At 39.2% G+C, this 22,459-nt stretch overlaps 1 long non-coding RNA gene across 2 annotated transcripts in view; it reads right to left on the bottom strand.

Annotated features, from left to right (window-relative positions):
• LOC135184512 (uncharacterized) overlaps positions 1-22,459 on the bottom strand; it is a 103,775-nt gene that overhangs the window by 3,211 nt on the left and 78,105 nt on the right. The window contains exons 2-3 of one of the 2 annotated variants that reach the window (XR_010306070.1): positions 15,910-15,979; positions 15,063-15,150 (exon numbers count right to left, since the gene is read on the bottom strand). This is a non-coding gene — a long non-coding RNA (uncharacterized LOC135184512). Of the gene's footprint in view, positions 1-15,062; positions 15,151-15,909; positions 15,980-22,459 lie in introns of those variants that run through there. The other variant, XR_010306071.1, reaches the window with a different exon arrangement.

The raw sequence follows: 22,459 nt of genomic DNA, 5'->3' as shown, positions 1-22,459 counted from the left end.
TTACTAAACCACAAACTAGTACAATTTACAGAGGAGAATATAGACCATGACACATTTTCTCAACAGGAATGTTTTCTGGAGAAACCATCGGTCGACATCCTTTTTAACCTCTATGCTTTATACGTTTCACTACAAGTATGTCTGTTCACATGCCTTAGTGTAACTTGTATTGGCCAGTGCAAGACCAATGTGCTGTTTGGTACAGACAGATCTCCTGAGGCTTCACATAAAGGGTATGGAAAGACTGAATCTGTTTCATGGATGTGAAAATTAGTCTAGAGACTTTTTTTTTTCCTTTTTACAGTAAACCTTGCCCTCTCAAAGATGTGTTCTGTAAAGGCATCTCTGTGTCACAGAATAATAGGGGTTGGAAGGGATTTCTGTGTATCATTCCACTTACCCTGCCAGAGCAGGTTCACCTAAAGCAAGTTGCACAGCTTGGCATTCAGGCACACTTTGAATGACTGCAGAGATGAAGACTCCGCCCTCTCTCTAGGCAGCCTGTTCCAGTGCTCTACCACCCTCAAAGTAAAGAAGTTCCTCCTCACATTCCAATGGAAGTTCCAAGTTTGTGCCCATTACCTCTCGTCCTGTCACTGAGCACTCCAAAAGATTGGCCCCATCCTCCTGACACCCACCCTTTAGGTATTTTTAAATGTTGGTAATATCCCCCCCCCCAGTCTTCTCCAGGCTCAAAAGCTTCCAAGTCCCTCAAGTCTTTCTTCATAAAACAGATGTTCTAGTCCCATAATCATCTTTGCTGTCCTTTGCTGTACCCTTTCAAGCAGTTCCTTGTCTTTCTCGAATGGAGGACCCCAAAATTTGACACGCTGCCCCAGATGAGGCCTTCCTAGGGCAGAGTAGAGAGGGAAGATAACCCCCCACAACCTGCTGGACACACGCTCCTTGATGAACCACAGAATGCCATTGGCCTTTTTGGCCGCAAGGGCACATTCCTGCCTCATGATCGCCCTATGGTCCACCAAGACTCCCAGGTGGCAGCATTGCCAGACGGGGTATCAGCCACTCTTCCCAGTTTTGTGTCATCAGCAAACTTGCTAAAGGTACACTCTATCCTTTCATTCAGGTTGTTGATGAATACATTGAACAGGCCTGGACCCAGTTACCGATCACTTCTTTAGGACCTCCAGCTACACTCTGTGCCACTGAGCACAACCCTCTGAGCTACATCTATCACCAAGTTTTCAACCCACCCCACTGCCCACTCATCTAACCCACACTTCCTAAGCTTGCCTAAGAGGATGACGTACATGATGTTGAATTAGAAAATAAGTTAAGATGCCTACTTTATTCTCACTCTCCTTTAATCCAATGACCCTTCCACAGTTAATGGTCACAGAGAAATCCCAAACAATCTTTCACTGCCCTCCATGGCCACACTTCTCAAACATTTATCTGCTTACCTACTCCTAATTCCCTTCAGAGTTGCCTCTCAAAGATGGAGTGGTGATTCTTCCTCATGTTGCTACATGAATGATACAGTTACAACTCTGCCAGTACTTACTTTTCTTGCAGTTACAATAGAAGGAAAATGTCTAGCCTTTGTGATTTCCAAAAAAGTCACTCAAATGTGCCCTCTGAGCCCACAAAACAGAAAATAAAGTACTAGTTTTATTTATCAGTCATTTTCACTACTTAGGGATGACAACACTATGTGTCTGACCCTCTCATCTCTGTGACTGTGATGCATTAACTCATATAATGGACAGAAAGTGGGGCATTGGCATGGGAGGAGAAATTTCTTTTGCAAGGGAGGATGCTCAGAGTAAGGACACTGCTGACAAGCACGCGGCCTGTGACACCACAGCTTTACTCCTGCTTTCCTCATCTGCTCTACTGCATGCCAGCCTGCTGTGCCCGAAAAGCACCATACTAAAGCAGGAAATATCAGTGCCATGCTGCACACAAGCAAGCATGACTTGAAAAGTATGTAAATCTGTTTCCCACTGCAGTATCCCTATTGCTCCTATTTCCTCAGACACTCACCTAAAAGTTTACATGCACGATAACCACAAGCACACAACATTTCAAGATACCTGATGTAATACACAAGCAATGTTCATTCTGTTGTCCACGATGCTCATGGCTTTGGATTTTGCTCAAAGAGAAATTGCTTTTCTATAACACAAGAACAGTTCCAAATAGTACACAGCTACTTATTCCTGAACAACTTTTACATTGTAAATGTATTTATAGATTGACACTGTGGAGTTAAAGATTTCTAGTAAGATGTGTTAGAGAAAATTTTCAGGAGACAACAAGCCCTTCTGGTTTAGGTAGAACAGGAGCTCTTGGAAAGCTTCCTTAAAGGAAGAAATCTTTATCTTGCAGCCCTTCATTATTTTTCCCGTTTTTGAAGTGTTACTCACTTGAGTAAAGTAACTGCCAAATGTTCCTATCAATCTGACTGCTTATAACTTTCTGAGTTGCCTTGGTCACAGAAGGTTAGGAAAAACTGTATTATGTTGTCCTTCCCCTCTTGTTCCTGTTTTCCTCCTTCTTCATCTTTCTTGTGAATTTAGAGAGCTTCTCACTTTTAAACTCTTAAGCTTTCAAAGCATGACATGTGAGTTTAACACATCTTGTTAGCGTAAATATCTCACAGAAAAGACTCTTTGGGGAAAATTCCAGGTCAGCTTTACTGCTACTAGAAGTAATTTTTCTAAGGTCTTCATTCTTTTAAGTACCAAATATCCTCAATTTTTTAATATCAGAATTAGACCCTTTATGGCTTCCTACTGGAAGATGATAAAATAAGACATTCCTTTAGTATGAAAATCACTAAGAAAAGGCAAGAAGTGGCTTCCAGTCATGCTGTGGGTGCTGTTCTCCTGTGAACACACGCTGGTATTTCTTGTTGACAATGCAAAGCTATGGTCTTGAAGGGAGAGAACAGGATAAGGCTCAGGCTAAAGCTGGGTCAGGACTGGTATGCACAGGTGTGCTAGTTTGAAGCAAGCTGGAATGTTTTGGTAACAGAACTAGATAACGGGCAGTGAAATGAAAAACAATTGTGTCTACTTCTCTCACAGTCACGCTGAGAACTCTGGGAAGAAGAAGAAAACATTCTCCATTTTGTCTCTCACTCTTGCTTTGGCCTTAGACCTGGTCACATCTCATTAACCCTGCTCCTACTAACCTTGCTCCCTAACCTCTTGGCTGCACCTCTCTTCTTCTTGAGAACTGGGGTAAGGTTGAGAGGGCCGGGGGGAGGTGTTGGGGTGGTTTGAGAGCCCCTCCTGGGGACTCAGGTTTCTGGGAGGGGAGTTGTGCTTTTGTATTGTTTATCCTTTGTATATAACTGTATATAATTGTATATAACTGTATATATTGTAAATAGCTGCTTGTAAATTCTGCTAGCTGTAAATAAATTGCTTCATCTATATTCCCAGGGTCCGTCTGAGTTAGCTGGGGCAAATACAAAAGTGTGGGGGGGCGGGGTAACCCCCAAACCATCACAACAGGGATTCTGTGTCATCCATTAGAGGAATTAATGTCCAGTTAAAAGTCTCTCTTGCCTATCCCCAGTCTGTGCTCTCCTTTTGGACTCCATTTTCTCCCTCCAAAATCCATCTCTCAGGGTCTCAGCCTTCTATGAAGTTCCCTGTCCTAGTCAGCTTCCTGGTTTTATCCACACATCTCTATAGTTGCAGCGCCCTCTTTCCCAGACCTCCAAATCTGGTTTCAAAAGTCTGTCCCCTAAAACTGGACTATTTATGAAGAAACAGATGGAAATTTCATCTATAAATACCTTTTCAGCAGTTCATAGACTCTTAAGTTTTTCCCGGGAACAGAAAAAGATCTATCTGAAGGCACCTTTGTTCCTGCCAAGTTTGATGTCCCTGCTCCAAACAAAAAACCCCACTAGAACTCCTCCATCACACAGCCTCGTCTATTTTTAGAGTTTTTTCTTTCTTGCTTTATTCTTTTGTTTTCTATTTTTTAATTGAATTTTGATGAGCTTCCTTTCAGACTTAGAGACTAAAAAAGAATTAGGCAAGTCTGTTGCCTTTTCCAGATGAAGTAATGTACATAGATTTCAAACAGCTGAACTATGATCACTGTTCCCCAGTGGCTTAGGACAAGAGAAAGAAAGGCCACTGCATCATGCCATTTAATAGGGCCTGGAGTGGGAGTGGTAATTCCTCACCTGTTCAGGGTGGAAGCCCATGGTGCAGTACACTTATGTATGCTTGGACTAAGCAGAGAGACATCAGGTGTTCATGCTTCATGAAGTGCAGACTGAACAGAACTGATCTTGCAGAAAAGATGCTTTACACAGTCCTTTAAAGGTGTTCTGATGGCATTTTGCCAAATTAACTTAGCTTTAAAAAGCAAAACCTTAAAAATAATCAGAAAATTATCAAAGCTGAACAGATATTTAGCATTAAAAATAGAATCAAGTGCCTATTATTTTTTTAAAAATCTTCTTTGACTCTCAAAGGTGAGATTTTTTTCTTTTACTTCAGTGAGGTCTAAATGATAAATATGGTAATAGAACATGAAAGCAGCTATGTAATGCAGTCATAATTTACAAAAGTGAAAGTATGGCTTTGTGCTAAGATGTAGACTTTGCTACCTTGATCACTGGGCAGTATTATTTAGGAACAGGGTGCCACAGAGCTCTCATATTTTTGGTCTTATTTTTGACATGCATTACAAGGACAGAACAACTCAACTAATACCAACTGCAGAGAAAGACAGAAATTTCAGCACCAGAAGAATCTGAAAACAGAGTAAGATTTTAGAATAAACAAAAGAGGAAAAAGTAGTTTTTCTAGAAGAAGGCTTCTCCCACCTTCCCTGTTCCCCACTTCTGTTTCTAACAGAGCCAGCACCAGATGTTTCAGAAACCACACACTGGGCAGATACACAGGATAATCTGTCCCTCCTTCCATAAAGACCTCATCCAAAGGGAAGAATCCAGACAACCTAGTTCAAAGAGCACTCCAGTAGCAGCGAGTAGCAAGCCTTACAAGCCTTACATTTTAAATGGCTTTCACCTTTGAAAAGAACAATTGTAATGGAATAGTTTCAATTCCAGATACTTGCATCACAGCAACAGAAGAGTCTAAGGGATATTTGTGTCATAAACACATTCATCTCAAACAGTTCACAAGTATGTAATCTTTGAACAAAATTAATGAAGATGGAATATTTTATCAGAATTAAGATCACTACAAAACTCCAACAAAATCAGATCTTGGTGGGGGTGAAACATTTTATAGATTTAAGAAACAGGTGAGATTTTCAGTCCAAAATACAAGTGTTTCACCTTAATCCAGGAAACACATTTTTCCAACATGCAAATGCTCTCCAAAAATGCAAATATCATTTACTCAAATACCTGTAATGATAAAAACTTAATGCTAAATAGATTTTAAAAATTTAAAATATTTATTGAAGATTAATAGTAGCACTTAGACTGCATTTAGACAGAACACTGAAATCAAGATGAGTAATCTAAAATGAGCTTGTTTCAAAATAAGATTAATACATTGGTGAAAGAGGTATTTCATTCTGTGTGTAAATCTACCAGGCAGTATTTTTGTCTCTGACTTTGGCTGCTTTTTAACTTCTAAAAGCAGTAACTATAAAGATGCAGTTAGGATTCCCGGTCATAAGCCAGGCTGAGGAGCAGAAGAGAGCTATGCCCAAGATACTAAAGTGCGGCTGGGATAGTCGTGTGGGTTAACAGCCCCTACCTCATCATTATAACAGCACAGTTTAAAAACACCTCTTAGGTTGCTTTAAAGAATGCAGACAGTCAGTTCTGCCCCTGGCTGGCTCAAGATCAAAGGACTGGAAAGGTGGCTCTCTGCCACCACTCATTCTGGCTCTGCTCAGCTTCACGAAGGCCAGACTCAGCACAGCTGAGAATCCATCCCAGCACGTTAATCATACAGCTTGGGTGAAACTGCTGTCATACTGGAGTTTTCATTTCCTCCATCGTTTGAACCTGACTTTTTCATAAAGGACACAAGAGATGCATTATCAATTAGTAGACAACCTAACTTGAAATGAAGCATTTTGGATTGGAAATGTCCTGGTGCTTGTAGTTCTAGAAAGAAACTCAAGTTTGTAGAAGTCAAAGCACACATTATATACAGAATATTCACAAGAGGAAGAAGAGATCATGAACTCATCTCAGATGTCTCTTGACAGTGACAAAAATACCACACTGTGAAAGACAAAGTACTAAACAAGCTGCTAAAGCATTTTCATATCAAGAAAAATATAATGCAGCTGATATTGATCAGTGCAAGAAACTGAGATAGGTGCTCATTCTGTCTGGTGCCAGAGGAACTTTTAACAGTACGGTCTGGCACCAGAGCCCAGTGGGTTTCTTCGTTGTCTTTTCCTTCACATGAAGAGAGACAGAAGGAAAAAAAAAATGCAGCGGTTTCATTGTGATAATAAAGTCACAAGAACATTTGTACATTTACAATGAACAAGCACAGACATGATATTGGCAAAAATTCTTACCCAGACCCAAACACATTTCCCTGCAGTAGAAATATAGTTCAAATCTTTGCTGTAGTCCAGATGCAGTACTGAGTTCAAGATAATTAGTTCTGTGTGATAACTAATTTTAAGTGGAATATAGAACAGAGACATACCACAGATCTGCTGCTATCAGATCCATTGCTCCATTTATTCTGGAAAGCTAAAGACTCAATTTTAACTGGAAATTGATGTGTATTTATAACATCTATAACTGACACCAACATTTCAGTCAACATCATTTCAGTCTAGTTGTTCATAGGAGTTAGTGCAGCCTGGGGTTACTGTCTGCTGTGAATTGGATGGATTAAGGCTGCTGTGCATACTCTGATGTGAGGGATGAAAGTTGCACATGAGGTCACAGAGACCAAGGAGACAGACGAAAACTCCCTGTACACTGATAAAATATTTCAAGCTAGAAAAAGTTTGCTGGATTATGGAAATACATTCTTTCCAAATACTTTCTTTCCCCCTTCAAATCCTAGCCATCTTTAAAAGCTAGGTGACAGCTCTCGTAAGAGATTTTTTCCTTCTTTTTTGCTGTGATTTGATTTAGATCTTCTTTCCAGTGACAGAGAGGCTGCCAGATTGTGTAAAGCCCAGAGATCTCTACAGCAGGCAGTCCACTAATGACTCAAAGTTTGCGTAAGATATAGAGAGAAGCACATACAGAGAGAAGAAAAAGAGAGAGAGACTAGAAGAGGAGACAATTAAGCATCCATTTCATTCAACCATCAGACAGGTCTCCCAAGCCCACTGGCTCAACCCTTGCTGACTCAGCAGGAAGCAGCATTACTCCAGCTGGGCTCCAGGCATCTTCAACTGGTCAGTCTAGATGCTTTATTGCCTCTCCACTGATAAACCACTGCAAACTACATCTATTAAAAACAGTACAATATATGGAAAGGGTAGGAGTGTTTTCACTGGTTTGTTTGAATGGCTCATAGTTTTGGTCTGCAAAGTTTGAAAACTTTTCTTTTAATAGGATGTTTCTTTTTTTGTCTTTTCAGCATCAGCTGCAAAACTGCCTAAAGTCACAGTCACATGTTGAAATCCTGACACCTGTATTTAATGACTTCTGTATCCATTCCAACAATTATCCACTTAGCTTCCTCATTGCTTGGCTACTGCTCCAGCATTCACACATCTACATTTATCAGTGTTCAACAGTTTGAGTGGAATAACTCCATGGTCATACACATAGTGTAACACAACTACCATTTTCATGATACTAAATGGACTTTACTCTTTCAGCAGCAGTAGAAGCAAAGAGGCAGTTAAGCAAGGTTTTGGGTTTTTTTTTGGATTATCATTTTCTACTTCAAAATACTGTACAAGGCCTCATATTACAGGCAGCCATGAACTTAAAAATAAAATAACCAAAGTTAATGGAGCTTTGTTCTCACAGTAAGCCTGAAACTTGTACATTTTGGGCATCTTGAGAAAAATGCTATCATGAGATTCAGCCCAGCAGAATAGGCATAAATTAGATCAACTGTGCCAAAGCAACATAGGAGACACTTGTACTGGAGGTTGATGTATTGATTCAACAGGCCTAACACTCCTAACACATCTAGATCTATATGAATACTGCAAGGAAAAGCAAGGAAAAGAAAACCCAAACCATTATTAAGCCAGTTCTGCAGTTGCCACACTATCTAACTACTTTCTAGAGAAAAGCATTCTAGTCAACTGTGTTGGTAAAATGCAGACTACTAATTAATATCTTACATGCTTTCTGGCCACTCCTTATGCAATACAGCTTTGGTCAGTAAGACTCAGAATAAGGAAAGATGCTGCACTTCTTTGAAGGAATAATGTACAAAATATTACAATTGAGTTAGTGTTGTTTCATACATAGCTACAGCCAAGAACAAAAGATGTGCAAAAGCAATTCTTTCTTAGAGACTATTACGAATTTTAAACTATAGACTATAGAACTAGAAAGCAAGGTAATGCCTTAGTCATAAGAGCAGATCATTGTCTGGAGAGCAGAAACTAATTATTTCCTTTTCTCTTGAAAATATACCTAAATCAACCTTACTCTACAGAAACAGGGTGCTGTAACCATACTCCACTAAGAACATGAATCCTCACAGCATTCAAATGAAGTGGTTAACTTGCCATTCTTTAAGATGCTTAGAGGCTGGATGTTAGGAGGAGGTTCTTTCCCAGACAGAGTGATTTGCCATTGGAATAGGCTGCCCAGGGAGGTGGTGGAGTCACTATCCCTGGAGGTGTTCAAGAAAAGCCTGGATGAGGCACTTAGTGCCATGGTCTAGTTGATTGGATAGGCATGGGTGATAGATTGGACTGGATGATCTTGGAGGTCTCTTCTAACCTGGTTGATTCTATGATTCTATGAAATATGGCCCCTGGAGATCAGAAATGTAGAACAGGTGAGAAGAGCCAAAATATTCAAATTAAGTTTGCACATGGATTTCCTAATTTCACAATTCCATAAATATCTTTAACACAAAAGAAGTTTGTGTGTATGTGTGCATGGAAGAACATGAATTTATGGAAGGTTGTGGAAGTCATAGTTAGCTTAGGCTAGCCAAGAGACAAAACCAATGTATAAAGAAAATGGCCCGTGAATAGAGCCTGAATCCTGTTTCCACCTGAAAGTTCCTATCCAAATTACCCACATAAATATTTCTTATCCCAGAAGGTATCTCAAAGGGGCCACAGGTAGGAAAACATGGAGGAGCCTAAAGAGAAAGGAGGAGATACAAGTGACACAGACTGAGGAGAGAAGAAAGAAGAAATATTAAACCCTCAATATACTTTAGTGGGCCTGCCTTCCTTTTCATAATAAAGGCATTTCTTCACAGCAAGGGGTTTAAAGAATTCTTTTGGTCCTAAGGAGACTGCTCCCTTCAAAACTCTCAAAGGCTGGCTATTTTTCATTTTCTCAGCTATTTCCATTTTTATCATTCTGCCTCCTGGCTAGAAACATGTACTTGGCAGGATTTGTTAGTTCTTACAAACACTGAATCTGGGGACCACCTTGTCCTCTACTATGGACACATTTACCATGGTCCACTGAACACTCACCAGCAGAGTATGATATGAAATTTAAAGAGAAACCACACGTAATCCAAACTAACTGAACCAATGTACCATGTATACCCCTACTTCAGAAATACTGTCATATGCTCTCGGATTTCCAATGATAACAAAAAGATGTGTGAGAGAGCTTCTTTACAAACGTTGTGACATCTTTTCTTTGCTGCTCTAGGGAGACAAGATCCTGAAGGCTAAAGAAAGGCACGAAAGAAAACACCGAGGTGAAAACTTAACTGGAAGCTCAATGCTGGATCCTGTCAGGTGATGTTGTCCTTTGTTTGTTATGGAGATAGGAACTGGGGCATCATTCTGGCCATGGAATTCATCCAAAGAAATCCAGAAAAGGAAACATATTAGAAAGTAAGTCTAAAAGATATATTTTTTTTTTTTTTTACCCTCTCGATTCAAACATTCCACATGCTACAGAGAGACCTTATTATTTTTATACTCGTTTTCAAAGGCTGATTTTTCCATTTTCTTAATCTGACTTCTTTTCACTCATGGAAGCCTTCATGTTAGCTTTTAACCCTGCAATGTTTGCCAGATCCTACAGTCATCAGACCCATATTAAAGAGGGAAAAAAGTCCTTCCAGTATCTGATCTACCCATTGAGAAGAAGAAAGCAAAGATTATAGCAGGGGTGCTGTGGTGTAGAAGAAAAAAAAGACCAAATTAATTATTTTGGTTTAGCACATTTTTATACTGTCTCCTCATCTAAGGAAAAATCTCTTCCATCCACTGGAATTCTTCCTGATGCTCTCAGGATGAAATGCTACAGACCAATTACACACCTCCAAATCTCCTTAACTGAGAACTGAAGAAGGATTTCAGCGCTAACAGGATCTTTTATAGACCTTCTCTGAAGCATCTGTCCACTGCATTTGAGTACTGTGTTGCAAGCTTCCTGTGTGTTCACAGTCTAAATGACATTAAAAGTTCCTGTTTAAAATGGAAATTAATACAATTCTGATATTTAAAAGCACTCACTTTACAAATGCCTTTTGCTTTGTTCCATTACTTTCTTGAGAGTTCTTAGCTTTAAAGTAGCATTCAGCAACACTTTTAATTTCTTTGTATTAAAGTTCTTTTGGTACCCAAGAGAACATTGATCTATTTGAATAATGAAATAAGAAATGTTGGTATACTCATGGTCTGCTTTTGTACTTCTGTCCATAACCTCATCCCTCCTAATCTGAATAACCATCAGGGAGTAACAATCTGATGGCCACACCAGATTGGGGAGATTCTTAGAAATGTCCCTAACTTGTGCCCCAGGTAGGCAGCAGACCTCCCTGCAGGACAGATCTGGCCTGTATATGGGGCCCTCGGTTCCCCTGAGTAGGGAGTCCTCTACTACTATCACCTTTGTTCTTTTCTTGATAGCACTAGTCCTAAATCATGGGACTGGCTGATGTACTCTGGGCAAGTGCATGGATGAATTTTCATCTCCATCCTCATTTACCTGGTCCTCTGTTTCTAGAACCCCATACCTGTTGTGTGTGGGCAACTGGGAAGATAAGGGAGATTGTGATGGGGCCTCCCTGCATCTCAGGGGAGGGACCTGTCTCTATTTCCCCCCATTTCTTAGGTTTCCTCCTTTTTCCAGTTGGCAAGAGGACATTGGCTCCCCTGCTTCCCGTGCAGCCCACACCTGCTGCCTCTTCCTCAGGGATAGCAGAGCCTGGCTCCATTAGTCTATCACCCTTTTACATTCTCTTATAGTACTTTGTCTTGGGACTTCTTCCTTCAGCCAAGCCACCAGGCTGAGCACATTATTCATCTGTTCACATCTAACATAGGTGTTGTCTCCACCACTCTCCATTGCAGCGCTCTCTGCAGCCAGGGTCCTGGACACCTACATCTTTGCACAGGGGCTCTGTCTGCATGCCCACAGTTTTTCTAACAACAGCCCTCAGCCAGGTTGCAGCCATGGCTAGATGTACACAAGTGACTGAACTAGCAGACTGCCTGGATGACTGACCTTGCTCCTGCGGCATTTAAATATCCCAAGGTGGCTGCAGCTCCACCCACACCTGTCTCTGCCTCCCTTGTGAGAGAATGCAGAATCAGCTGGGACAATGCTTCCCTGCGCGTCTCAGCTACGGAAAGCTTACCTGCACACAATAAAACCCTGCCACTCTCCTGGTCTGCTGCTGGGACAAGGATGCCACGGCAGTTCTTTGGCAGTTCTGAGCCATCCAGAATGATAAGGACAATTGGCCAGCAAATAAATGTAGGGGAATTTTTACGTTTTGTATCGCATTCTGAAAAGTCCTACTACAGTTTACGCTCACACGTGGTAACTGTGAATTCTTTCTAGAAGTGTACTAAGTGTCAGATAAATATTATATGGGATCCATTTTGGAGAAATCATCATATCTACTCTAGAATATAAAAAGGAAAGAAAAATCACATCTCTGCCTCTCAGAGTGAATAATCTTCATGTATTCCCTTTTTTCTGAGGCTGACAGAAAGCCACCAGATGGGTCATAATGGAAACCCTATCTTCCGCCTCTCCGTACCTAAGCAAACAACCTCCTTTCAAGATGAACTCTCCAGAAAGAAAATAATTGAATTACCTGAGTGCTGATCCACTTCAAAGGATGTTCTTTCTGGGAAGCATAATCAGATTCTGATGCTTTGATCAAGGGAATCTATGAACCTGCTTGCTCGATCACAACCTCTACTGTTTGCCACGAAGAGATAACTAATCAATTACAGAACATACATCTGCTGTGAGTAACATTATTGATGACTGGAGAGAAGGAACCAAAGAATTCAAATGAGACAGAGGGTGGCCAGCCTAGACGTAAGTTGGTAATGATTAAATGGGAGTATCTGCTATACCCTTACACGAAACGGAACATAACTGTGGAACTTGCTCAAACCTGGTTGGTAGTAGAGTCTGTGAGCACAAATCTTGACACCTTTCTCTTTCCCAGAGTAGGTCTGGTCAGCATCACAGCAGAACCTGATTGCTTCTGCCATACTAGACTAAGAAACTACTGGTATATAGAAGCTTATGAGAATGGAGTTCATTTGTCCATTTACATGCCATGCACAAATCTGTGTTTCCAAAGCTTATGTCATCTTTTCTCAAAGGGACAGGATCTTTCAGTCTTTTCTCAAACAGTTATGTGAAGTGAATGCACTGTTCCTTTGTAACTCCAGGGCTTCGCTATTTAGTCTCTTCATTTTCAGTGAGAAACAAACGTATGTATTTAAGTATATTAGAGAATGAACTGAAAATATTCTAGAAACTCTATTTTCAGACTATTTTTTAATATCACCTAAGTTTTGGGAAGTTGACACAGATATTTTCATAGGTAAACTTACTTAGGACTCAGGGAAATCCTATTTTGTAGAGGAAATAAGGTGACCTAAAAAAGTACTTGGCAGTAATTAAGATAACAGACTGAATTTTCTTCTTTACTCTTTTTAAACTCATACAAAGACATAGTGAACTAAGAAGGAAAGGTACAAATATAAAATCAATTAAAGGAAGTATTAGATAGGGAAGTTATTAAACCTATGGAACTCACTGCAAAATGATGAATTTGCATTTGAGACATGAGGAAGATTGAAAAAGGAGTTAGAAATTTACAAGAATATCATTATAAAATAAATAGGTTATGTTATTGTTAGAAGAGATCCAAGTCCTCATCAGCATTTATAAGCCAAGCACTGTTAAAGAAAGGGTTACAGAGACACTTTTCTCTGTAGGAACAGGTTGTTCTGTAAGGACTCAGCCCTGCTTCATTAACATCAATGAGCTTTCCCATTGAGTTCAAAGAGTAGGATCATGTCATAAGATTAATTCTTGAAAAATCCTTTGCTGTCTCCAACACTAAAGTTTGATTGATGGCACATTTGATTCTGTGTTGTGGTATGAACCACACTGCTGTTGAAATCAACAACCAATTGTAACTTTTGCAAGATACACACATTTTGTTTTCCCCTTATCACCACTAATCTTCAAGCAAACACCATAGAGTGCCTGACAAACAGAAATTCTATACAACTTGCCTTAAGTCCTTCCAAAAGAATGCTACATTTCTTACACTGAAGACAATGCAAGTGAGAAATTAAAACTAGCCTGACTATAAAAATCCAACAGAACAGGTCACATGACTACTAGTAGTAGATTGCAGGCACACCAAAATTCATTGCTAATAACTACATCCATGTGCTAAAGACTCTTACTGCTTACTAGGTGAGCATGTCAGAGCACCTTTACAATTCAGCCACACAGGAAATGTGTCATTAACTATATCTGAGTAATTACATGCAGAGTGCCTTACAACTCTCAACTGAGTTATGCTTAGAGCCACAGGAGCCCTTCTTCTGTTCAAGAGTAGTGTGATTCACAAGAAAAAGCATACTTATTTTTAAACACAAGATCCCCAAACAACCTACAGATGCCTTATTTTTTTCTTCAAATTCTGAAGTAGAATTGAGGCTAAAGCAGGAAAGAATTTGAAAAGAAAGGTTTGAGAGCTTAAGAATCATAGAATGGTCGAAATTAGAAGGCACATTACAGATGCAGCTATTCCAAACTCCCTGCCATAGGCAGGAATGTCCCTCAACTAGATTTGGCTGCTCAAGGCTCCATCCAGCCTGGACTTGGACATTCCCAAGGAAGAGGCATTTACAGCCTCTCTGTGCAACTTATTTCAGAGTCTCACCACTCTCATAGTAAAGAACTTCTTCCCGAGACACAGCCTAAACCAAATCCCACTCAGTTTAAAACCATCCCACCTTGTCCTGTTGCTAGACACCCTTAAGAAAAGTCCCCCTCCAGCCTTCCTGTAGGCTCCCTTCAGGTATCAGAAGACAGCCATAAGGTCCCCTTGGAGCCTTCTCTTCCTTAGGCTGAACAAACCCAGCTCTCTCAGCCTTTACTTATAGCAGCAGTGTTCCAGCCCTTGGATCATTTTTGTGAGCCTCCTCTGGACTTACTCCAGCAGGTCTGTGTCCTTCTTCTGATGGGGACACAAAAACCAAGGATTGCAGAGCAAATCATCTCTGCAACCTTACCTACTCCAATTAATTCAAAGATCAAAATGTTTGTCTTTTCAAAACATATTTTCTGATCTCCATTTAAAATGAACATGGCCTTTTTGCATTAGATCAAACTTTATGAGTGTATTTTATTATTCTGTCTTAGCTTAATGCTTCAATGGCCAGCCATGAGCTGCTTTTACCATTGCAACCAGGTCAAGAGCTGACTGGAAAAAGATTAAAGTTGCCATTAGAATACAATCTCCTCCCATTTTGGACTTGAATTGTACACATTCACAGAATAATTATTTGTTTGAGGTCTGCCCAAAATTTTGCTGAATGACTCAGGTGAGTACCTCAGCCAAATCTGAGTACTTCCTGCTGCAAAAGGCTGCAATCGTTCATGGAGGGCAGCCCTCACAAACCTTGGCTGCAGGAGCTAAAATTCAGTGGCAGTAACAGCTGCCCATGGGTTCCTAAACAATCCAGTGATGTATGTGCACCTTTTATTCCTTCCCACATTTTGAATCTATGTGAAGTTGTTTGGTTTATTACCTTTCATTTCCAAGATGAAGGAAATATATAGTCCATGACCAGAATTAACAGCATAAAAAGAAAGGAAAAAGATGCACAAGTTATTTGAATTCAGTTTTTATGCAGCATGCCAAAATAGGCTGAACTTAAAAGCAATAGTGCACTGACTGAATTGTAAGATTTGTTTTTATCTTTCTTATTGAACAGATTCCTGCAGTTTACTTTTTTGAGCATCTTACAGCATCTTTGGATCAGCCAACAAAGAAATTCCTTTTGGACACAGCATGTGGTCAAATGAAGATTCTGTTCAAAGTGACATGAAATCAGAAATATTGGCTATATAACAGGTATTGTCTTTTTCTATACCTCTGTTCTTCATTGTCAGTAGTCACCATAACTGAATAGACACACTCACAAAGAAGTAAGAAATGTTCAAAGTGGGCAACAGATGCTTTATTAGAAGGCAAACCTTTCTCTTTTCTCTATTCATTTTATCCTAACACCAGCAGGTTTCCAAGGGGGAGAAAAAGCAGCTTTGAAGTTGTGTTTTTTTTCTTTCCTTCCAACTGCTGTCTCTTTTTAAAGAGGTCCTAATTTCAAATGCTATAGTGAAGTCTGACTTAGTCCTCTTCTGCTACAAAATATTTAATGCTTTAATAGTAGGATCACTACCAGTTTGCCTGTATATTTGCACTTTTTCCTGACTATTAATTGGATAGACAAGTCCCAATTATTGGTACTCACACTATTCTCCTCCTCCAGGATGCAAACAATACTCACCTCAGGTGGCAGGGCGCTCTGGGAGACCTTTGACCTGAGTAGCCAGGACTCATGGGTTTGTTCCAGTGTCCTATATGAAAACAGCTTTTTTTAGTTCCACATGCATACAAAATTTGTCACCTTAAAAGACTTCAACACTTTCATGTACTCAGACAAACCTCTTAATTCAAGTCAGTCAGAGTTTTGCTTAATCACTGACTTGGACCCAAAGAAAAACAGCACACAGAGACTAAGCCAGGGTAAACTGGTCTCGTTCCATAGAAATCCATCTGTATCCCACCTCAGCATTCTAAGTGACAATGTCAAACAGTCAATGAAACAGCATCCGTGGGGTCCTATTTCACATACAAGTTTCATTGCACTGTGTTGAAACTCGGAGTTGTTCAGAGTAATAATAACATGGAAAAATAGCAGGACCAGCACATTCTTATATTCCATGTCAATGAACAGCAATGAATAGGCATAAGTAGGGCTTAATGCCTATTTATGAGACTATGTAGGAACCGTGGGGATTGGATACATATCAGCATTGTGTATATTCTCTCCATGGAAGCACATAAACTGCCATTCAACATGAAAGTTTTGTTTATACCAGCAAGAGTATCAAAGTAGCAGTTGACTAACTAGGACCCAGGGACACAAAAAAAGAGGAGATGTTAGTAAAAGACTGCAGTCAGCAGGGATAATTACAAGAATATAATTTTGTGTAGCACATTCCATTTGATGTCACTCTAAAACTGCATTGTGAATGAACATTTTACTTAATTAACACATGGCCAAATTATATATTCTGTTCAGTTGCTGATCAACAACTCAACTTCAGACATTACTCTCCGTCTGAACAGCTTAACATGTTCAAGAACATTGAAACAGGAACAAAAGAAGTAGATCAGCTCTGCTTCTAAGGTTAGCGGATTCCCACAGGGAGCACAAGCAAAGAGAAACCAGTCTGAGAAACCAGTTAGCTGTTTGACTTTCAAGAGGATTCACTGATTCTGAAGTCTGACTTCTGCCTTTTCTATGAGCTCCTAACCTGTACCTCAAAAAGCAATCTCTGTACAAAATCTCTTGGGCACCTCTCCTTTTCATTCTTTCTTTTCAATTTTCAGGGAAGTGGACAAAGAAAGCCTTGGTGACCTTTTTCTAATATGTTTTGGGTAGAAGAACAGTTATGAGGTGTTAGCTTTTGCTACGTTATACTTAATATTCCTTCACTCTCAAAAAACACAACTAGGTAGAAGTTTTTGCCAGAAACTTCTGCCTGTAGAAGAACTAACTTGGAGTGCTAACTTTCAGAAATGCGCAGATTATTTGTCACGTTCAGGCTCTTCTAAATTCAGGTAGAAGGGGGCACTCTATTACAACACCTGTCCTACGCAGAGTCATTTCATTATCCAAATGCTCAGTATCATTTCAGCAAGGAAGCTGTAAGAGTGACAAATTTTCAATTACAATATATAAAATGTGGGCACTGCTGCAACTCCCCAAGAGAGCGACACAAACAAAAACTTCGGCAATCAGTGATATAAGTATGGGGTGAAAAAGAAGTACATAATGTAAGGTGACCATTATGCGATGCACTGTGAAGCACGGTGGAATTGCTGAACTGCTCCTAATAACAGTTCAATAATTCTTCCTGCTGAACAGGAAATAACAGGGAATAAATGTTAGAAAGCAAGACTTGAGTGACAACAAAGAGAGAAGTGGTCGAGCTGCAAAATAAGCACACAGCAAGCTGAAAAAATTATTTAGCTGAAATATGAAAAAAAATCATCCCCTGAGGGCCAATAAATTAAATCCTACATGTAATAAATGGAATACTCTATTATTGCTGATTCACATAAAAGAAAACACAAAATTTCTAATACATGGAGGTGGTTGGGACTTCTTATTAAATCCCAACTGCAAACATTCTTCTTCTTGCTGTGCTTTAGTATTGAATGAGTTTCCAAAAAGCATACACAGGGCAAGAATATACTGATGGGTGCAATGTTCACTTCAGAATTTGTCTCCCCCTAGAAGTCTCCCATTTAAAGGGTATTTCTGCTCTCACCTCTAAATGCATGGGCAAACCCCACCTGCATATACAGCAAGACAGAAGGGACACAGACTACTACAGATACCATGACTGATGAAGTTCAGCTCCCAGGAAACAACTTCACACTAGTATATGTCCTCTTAAGATTGCTCAGGGTACTATACAATCTCTCAGTTTTATCTGAAGGCTAGGGTTTGAAGGCACCCAAGTAGTAAAGCATTAGCCCTCAAATGATGAAACTTCCAGGGAAATAACATTTGAAGGAGGACAGATGTATTTTCATCTGCTATCCACTGCTGAGAGCAAGCTTTTAGCTCAGTGCTGAGGTCTAAGATCCCGAGAAAGATAGGCCCTTGCACTTAGATGATCATCACCTATATCAAACAACTCAAACGAGAAAGAATCTCTCTCATGTAAATCTCTTCAGAAAATGAATAGAAAGACCTGAAAAGGTTAAAGGCTACAGCTTTTGGAGCTTTTATTCATACCAAGGAAAAAAATGAGACAGTGTTCAAAAGTTTTATTCTTAGGCCATTTTCAACAATTCCTTTTCTAAAATCCCTACTTTTATGAGAACACTTTTGCCTTACTCACAAAGTCCACAAATAGTTTCTTTTTCTCTTCCTGTATATATGTGTGTTTGAGAGTAACAGTAAAACATAAAGAACAAGAGAAAGATTTATGTACTCCTTTATAGCAAATACTACATGAAGAGTCAGTGGAGGGACCATTTAAAGTCTATTATATATAAAATTGAAGCCCTTCCCTGACATCCCCTCTCAATTAGATTATCACTTCAAGTATTATAATTGTTAAAGGACAGTCAGCCCTGGCAACTGCAAGTGTGTGTTTAAACAAAAATGCAGACTTGTCTGTTTGTATCTTTCTCTCCACATAAATACATGCAACCACTTATTCTAGTAGTCCAGACATCTTTTCTATACCTGAAGATGTACACATACATACATCTTTTCTGTACCTGAAGATATATACATACATACCTCCACTGGGCTGTATTTTATTTAGCTGTATCCTGTATCTTTTTCAATGAGTCACTGCTCTGAAAAAGTGTATTTCAACAGAGCTGTTTTAAATAAGTACCCCAGATATCTTGACAGAAATGAAAAATACACCTTCCAAGAACACCCATGGAGAAGATGCTCACTTCTGTGGATTCCCCCTTTTCTAATATTATTGGCACTTTAGAATCCTTGCTACTACCAGGGCCCTTTGATCTCCACAACTTGGCGCCACAAGATTTGCCTTCTGTATGTTGTGAGAACTTAAAAAGGATTGTTTAAGGAGGGCAGCTTCTGTGTAATTGCACATTAGCCATACTTAGAATGATTATGGCTTTCTTGACATCAGAATGATGGGTTATTAGCAGTATTTTAAGGTTTCTAGGCTGGAAAAATTGCAATTCCTCTCTGGATGGCCACAATAGTTGAATCCATAATGCAGAGGAGGAAAAGGTTGCTTCGGTACCGCAATACTTATGGGATTTATGCAGTGGTCAAATGTTCACTCTCTCTCTTCTCTATACTGCACCTTCTTTTGTTCTTGCACCAATACTGATTGAATCTTTCCTGTACTGAGGATTTAGTGACAAGAATATGTCAGAAATGACAACACAAATGTCATCTAGGAAACAGTAATCCCATCATTATGATAAAATTTACTATACTAAAAGAAAAAAAAACAGCAAAGCATCTTCCATATCAATTATTCTCAAAAATAATACTAATGTTAAAGGTGTATGAATATGCATAACAATTTCTAAAAGACAGTATTTGTGACAACCAATGTGACTGTTGGACCTCTACGGAGAAGAGGATATTTGTCTTCTGGAGTTAAAAGATCAATAGCTCTGCAAGTTTCTATCACATCACAGACTTGAGGGGTTATGATAGAAGTCCTGTGTACCATGTAGGGTGGCTATCTGAAAGTGTAGATCATCTAGCTTTCTTTCACTGCCTACTGGGTGCCCACACCATCCCTGTTTTCATCTCTTATCCTCTTTCCTGACCATTACAGATAGCAAGCTTGCCAATTGTTTTCCACTTTGTTAATATTTTGATCTTCCCACTAAAGCTGAGTTTTCTCTGAAAAATGTAAAAATGGAAGGAAGATATTACCTTATTTTTTCCTTACTTTCCTTAAAGTTTTGTCATTAGCCAGCTCTCTGCAGACCTGTATTTCCAGAAACCCCACAATAGCATGGAGTTTACAAATGACATATACAGGATATTGTGATGCCTGGAAACCAAAGTTCTTTTAGGTAGTTTCTCCAGAACATCTTGGATAGCACATCCACATGGATGATAACATGATGTGTCACCCTGGTGGCACAGAACTATTGCTATCACTGGTTCAAACATGATCTGGCCAGTGTTTGCACACAAAGCTAAAGGAAACAGTTCAAGCTATGCACAGCTTCAGCCTGTTACCTGCTACACAGACAGACAATTTCAGGCTGCCATGCTTTCAGATTTTATTTTTAAAAGTTGTTTAAATGTCTTTGTAGTTGTATAATAAATACATGTTGCTATTTCCATCCCAGGCCTGGGTATTCTTCAATAATTAATTTCCATAATAGCTGAATTGGAAGTAATCAGAACTCAAAAAAGAGAAATATCAATTGGCTGATGTGGTTTTCCCTGTTCTCTTGAATGTAACTTAAAGGGGAACATTTGATCACTACCAAATTTCTAAGGGGAATACCACTTCAATGTTAAGACTAATGAGACTAGTTTAATCTCATCCCTATAAACAAATCAGCTTAAGCCTAATGAAATCTTATTTTTGTAAATTAATGCACAAAGGAAACAGTTCAGTGTAAACAGACTTGTAGTATGCATTGTTTAGAGACCATTGACTTCCGAATTAGCCTGCTTTTCAAACACTGCACGTCAAAAATGTAGTCAAAATGCAAATGTAGCATAAACGGCTCTATAATAAATGCTCATTCAACATTTATTCTTTCTCAAATCATCTTTTAAAGCTCTTTCATGCTAATGTCTAGAAGATGTGACATTAGAAAAATTGCTTTGACATGCTAAGGGGCTCCAAGATTAACAAAAAGAGAAAGAACAAGATAAAGCTTTCAAAAGACCTATTTCAGAGGAATTATTACTTCCTTTGAAAGTCTTCCAAGGTTGCAGTGCATTTAAGCTTGTTGGCATACATGTAAATGAAGGACTACAAAAGTATTCCACTAAATACAACTTGAATTAAACCTTCAGGCTAATGTTAAGGAATGAGGATAAAGGCCAGACTCTAGGCTGGCAACAACTCATTTTAAATGAGTTCTTTATTTGAGGACATCAGTAAAAGAGAATTTACTCCTTTTTCTATTTTAAAAATAAAGTAAAAAAAAAAAATTACCAGTACAAGAAATTAGAAATGTAATTCCCACATAAAGCGGCTTGGAGTGATGGATCTTTCCGACTGAACAACGAGCATGCTAAAGGTGTCCATGTATGAATGCTGTATCAATGTATGCATACTAGCAGCCATGCTGCAAAACAGAAAGTGTCAGTCAGTAACTTACTCTCCTTACATAAGTCTTGATTTCATAATAAAAGATAATGGAGATGTGGTTATCATGAAAAAAGAATTATCTTGACTTGTAAGCCTTCAGCTGTGTTTTAGTCCTCTAGTCCTTTGATATCCAAGGGAGTGTTACATGCACTTAGAACTTGCTCTTCAAAGTTCACTGGGGAAACATCCCAGAGAAGAAAGTCCATTCAACTGCAGTAGTTTGTGTTTGCTCAGTTGTAAAATAAAATTTACCATCAACCCAATTCTATCATTTCTTTCCAGGCAGAACTATTCAAGAATTTTAAATTAAGAAGAGATTTTAGAAGCATTTGTTTAGGACAGACAAAGAACATGAACACCTATGAAAAAATTCTCATGATGAAAACTCTCACTTAGTTACCATGTAGCCTGGTGGACCACAAAGTCTAGAGACAACATTTTTCCTATAAGATATTCTGGGTGCCTAATATTAGAGCAGGAACCAGAAATCCTAAATTATACTATTCTCTCCTGATTTATATTCTTGGTCTGCCATAGGTTTATTGCATGACCATTGTGCATCCTCCTCTGGCTTACCACAGCCTCCTACATAAGTTAGATTGAATAATTAAATAATTAATGTCTCAGAAACATTTGGAAATGTGAACACAGTTGAAAAACCCAATGCAGTAACATCAGTGTTGCCACTTCAGAAACTCCCTATTTGTTGTCTTCTATTCAAGTAACCTCCTGCTAGTTGGCAGCACAGTAGCTGCATGATAAATCTCCAGTTACTGGCAAAAACGTTTTCCTGGCCCCCTTTTAAATATTGCTTTGTTTTTTTAAAAGAACAAATTCAGGTTACAGATGCAATGGTGCTTGAAATGCATTTTAGAAAGCACCAAAGTCCTTACATTTAACCATTACTTCACTACTACTGTTCTTAACCTGTTACACAAAATGGTACTTGTTCTTGCCAAGAGTTTATGTCCT

Source organism: Pogoniulus pusillus, chromosome 20 (genome assembly GCF_015220805.1).
Source record: "Pogoniulus pusillus isolate bPogPus1 chromosome 20, bPogPus1.pri, whole genome shotgun sequence".
NCBI classification, from domain to species: Eukaryota; Metazoa; Chordata; class Aves; order Piciformes; family Lybiidae; genus Pogoniulus; species Pogoniulus pusillus.
Note: the sequence above shows the minus strand (reverse complement) of the source record. Positions and strands in the feature narration are given on the sequence as shown.